The sequence below is a fragment of the Meleagris gallopavo genome, chromosome Z (genome assembly GCF_000146605.3).
Source record: "Meleagris gallopavo isolate NT-WF06-2002-E0010 breed Aviagen turkey brand Nicholas breeding stock chromosome Z, Turkey_5.1, whole genome shotgun sequence".
In the NCBI taxonomy this organism is placed as follows: domain Eukaryota; kingdom Metazoa; phylum Chordata; class Aves; order Galliformes; family Phasianidae; genus Meleagris; species Meleagris gallopavo.
Genome location: NC_015041.2, coordinates 53,841,660 through 53,846,097, shown reverse-complemented (window position 1 = coordinate 53,846,097; position 4,438 = coordinate 53,841,660).

The following is a 4,438-nucleotide window of genomic DNA, read 5'->3' as shown; positions in this document are numbered from 1 at the left end:
AACACACAAAACAAAACAGGGCCACAGAGACTCAAATGTGTGAAGGGTTATGTTCCTAGAAACCAAGGTGCTGTTGGACAAGTGCAGTGAGAGTAAAACAGTAATTTGTCATCGTGGGAAAAATTAAATGTCATACAAGACAATGAAGACAATGGCAACTCAAATATTTACAGGTAAATAAATAAGGCAGAAATGCTGTCATATTTGAAGATAAACAAAGAATTGACAATTTTAAGTGACTAATATAAAATTACAAGATTAAACATTCTACCTAGAAGTCTAAATCCATCTGATGCAGAGCTCGGAATATGTGTGTACTGCACATGCTACTTGTGCAGAGTCTATTTATACCCAAGAAGAGAATACAGTAAAGTTCCTAGATACATGCTTTATCCTAGCAGAAAATAGAAGGACGATTAACTACTCTGAATGTGTCTTTAGAGCATGATTTTGGACACTGCTTGATGAAGGCATGCTAACTATTGGTTTCATTGGCTGCTTTGCTGTCAAGCACAGTAGGAAGATAGCAGCGTTAGAGAGCACTGTACAGCAGATTTCAGATGAAACATGCCTTTATCTTCAAAGTAGCAGATTTATTGATTTTAATAAGTAGAAAATATCTACCCGGACATTAGACAAACACAGACTCAACACAGACTGAGAAAAAGCTGATAATTGTATTAAACTGACTGAGTTTTTGTTACATGTGTTTGGGAAATTTTCCAATAATAGAGTGCCAAAAGGCCTGCTTGTGAGTCTGACAGAAATCCCACAAAACTAAACAAGATAAATATTATATGATTTTTCTCAGACAGAAGTTGTACCATACTGCTTAAATATGTGGGCAGATCTTAGCAAACTTGCTGGGGCAAAGTCACTCTTACATGTGCGGATCAGCCTAATATTATCAGGAATGACATCCATACAACAGCTGTTCTACCTGGACAATGCTGGCAGAACTAAGCCTGTCTATGGAGGTAGCAAAAGTGTTTCAAGTCTGTCCCCCGGGAGCTCATAATGCAGAAGAAACAGCCATGGCTGTTAGGTCTTGCTTCCTTCAGCTTCTAGGCCTGTGACTAAAAGTGGGCTTGATGGGATTAGCACATTATAAAGCTCAGTAGGGATGGATAATGAGAATTTCTGCTCTCGTTTCCAGTAAGTAATAAGAGTCTAACAAGGTTTGTGGAGCTAGTGCATGTGGAATTTTAGAAGCTTTTGCTTTAGTGTATGACCAGATGGTGGTAAGAAGAAGAGTGGTTGGGCTTCCGCGGTGGAAACTGTGACTGACTGGGTGATGAAATAAAAGCATTTGGAAAAGGAGAGTGGGAAGACACCGGACGGCAATAGCTTGGAACTGGAGGAGTAAGTTTGGGGTAAAGGCAGGAAAGTCTGCACCACTACAGCAAACTTCAGGAAGCTGCTACATGTAGGAGCTCTGTTTAACTTGTGGCACAGCTAGAAAGTAGGTGCTGCAGAAGGCACAGTTCTGAGTGGAGGGAAGTGATGGAGACAAAAGGACACAAGCAGAACCAGGAGAAAAATATCCAAACATCAAGAGACTGATCATTAAATTAACATCCTTCCTCAGTCTACCAACTGAGATGAAAGTAATATGGAAAGGAGAAACAAATGTGGTCATGCTATCAAGTCTGTGTCACAATGTGTACATCCAAAGGATTGATTTAAGTGTACATGTAGTGCCTAAATCTTTCCAGTGACTACATAATTTTTATAAAGGTTGCATAAATGTGTGTGTCTGTATGCACAATTAAATGTTAAATATCATCCCTAGAGATAAAGAGGGATCTCTGAGAGCTGGCTTATTGACTCTCTGGAACTGATTCAAACCTTGGGGCAGAAATATAGGAAGATGCTCACATGTATTGCTGCACAGAAGCATGTCATTGTGCTGGTGTGCACAAGTTGGTGAGAGGCTCTGTGCACCAAGGACCCCCTTGGAAGTTTGCCTTCACCTGGCTGCAGGGGTGAGCCTTTGGCACAACCATTGGGCCAGCTGTTCCAGTGGCATGAAAGCATAATGTGAGTGGAAGGAGATTTTAATCCAAGACTTGCCAAGGGAAGGGCAACTCTAATCTTAACTCCTGGCTTTGGTGGAGGGAGGAGGCCAGCTGGCATAATTAAAGGGCAGAGAGTGTCAAGATCATCTATAATTACCATAATTTTGCATTTCTTGTGCTATTTTCACAACGCTAATGTTATTTAAAGTACACTCATTTGTTTGCTTGTTTTTGTTTGCAGAAAAGAGGCAAGGTTGCAGATTTAAAAAATATGTCCAGATTCCTTCAGTATTCAGAGGACTTTGAACATGAAGCTTGAAATTAATCTCTGGGGAGGCAGGGCCAGCAATGCAGACAGGTTTGGGACCAAGATTTTGATTTGCCTTTATACTCATCTTTTCATGTTTTTCCTGCAGGACTATAAGTGGTATCTATGTTTCTTTCTTTTTAAAATCAGATGAATGAAGCAACACAAAGACTTAAGTGATAGCTAGCCGTATCCTAGAGCTTGTTCTTTCTACACACAGTTTTATATTCTAATATCTGCTAAAATGCCTCTACAGTGATTACTGTAGTCCTCCACATAAGATATATGCATGCATATGTCTTACATATACCTATATATCTATATATACCTATGCATAGAGTGTCCCTCAACATTTGTTATGGAAAATATCGTTACAGATTTTGTTTATTAGCTATGGCAGTTTTATCTTCTGTGTTCCTGAAGCCTCTGAGCAATGTTCAGCATCCTTTACATGAGCAATCATGCCTTTTGTGGTGGTCACTTGTGTGTCAGGTGCGGGAATGTGGGACCCATTCCTCCAGACCATCATCCACAAACTTTATTCAGATCAGGAAGTGGGTCTGTAGGCGGAAAGTGGAAACAGTGGTCTTCTCAACAGAATAAAGGAAGTATCACCAGAAGACAATAACCAAAAGGAAGTGCATATGGAAACATCCCCTCACCCACACTGAACTGCAGAAAAACCTCATGCAGCTGAACTAGGTTTATGGGATCTTTGAAGCATAGCCACCCACAACTGTCATCAGACCAATCTGTGTGGTTTTTTTTTAATAGAACTTTGTTTTTTCCCTCCTTTTTTTGATTGGCAGGCATAAGTTCTAACCTTCATGCATGTGTGTGTAAATTTCAGATATATATATATACAGATATTCATATATATATATATGCATATATATATGAAAGGAGAGAGAAAACATGCACGTTTCTCTCCTCTACCCTGCCTGTGTCCTAAAATAAGATGAAGAAGCATATGTTCCACAAAATAATTTTATTCACCTAAAAACTGAATAAAAATTCCCCCCAAGCTATACCACGTCATGGTTGAACATCTGAGAGGAGCTGAGTGTCAGTCATGATTTGGCTCATATGGAAGTCATGAGCTCTATTTCTTGAAACCCATATCTTAACCTAGCTGGCTTCAGCAGAAATCATGCTCATGTGAGAATTAATGTCCACAGTCAGAGGCAAAATCTCTTTTTTTCTAGTTTTTCTAGAAGCTGACACTTGGATGGTTGTGTACGTGGCTCAGGATCTAACTTCCAAAGCTGGATGAAATGCTTTCAGCAAAGCCTGTATACAGACCACTCTTAGTTTCACCTGAAATGCACTGTTTGAATACAGATTTCAGGCAACTGTGACCTCTCACCTCTGCTGAATTTGATAATGGCAAACAGAAAGCACAGTTTTGTTGGCACTTCTTCAAAAAATAATATATTTTCCTTTCTTGTATGATTTGTTTCTCATTTGCATTCAGTGCAGCTTTTTTAGCATAAGGTCCAGGTTAAAAATGGATTTTTAAATCTTCCTCTAAGAAATTGTTCCTGTTCAGTGCAACAAGTGAGTGAGTGAATTAATGATGTGCTTAAGTCCGACAGGTATACACCTTAAGCAGCTTGTTAAAAAGAACATGTTCACAAAACCACAGCCATAAAGAAGAAACACAGCATGTTTCCATCCATCCAGAGACCAGGAACACTGCCACTCAACAGGAATGCCCAACATATGACAGCAGAAGCTAACACTAACACAAGCCATCCTCTATTCTCATCCTTTCCACCTCCCTCTGGCGCTACTCAGGTTCTCTGCATAGGAAGGATCAAAAATCTTCACTGAACCACACAACATACTGTGCTATGTGTTTTAGGTAAGAAGGGGAGGCCCCTATGTTCATAGTTATCAAAAGATAGAAGTACACATTGTGCCATGTGATAGCAGTTAGAGCCAAGATTGGGCCTTAGAAATGTCAGTAAAAATATGAACTCTCCTTAGACATCACAAGTATTATCTGAAATTCTTGTACATCCATGTGTTGGAGTGTTAGGGATGAAAGACTATCAACAAAGAACTTTCTTCCCTTCCTTCCTTCCTTCCTTCCTTCCTTCCTTCCTTCCTT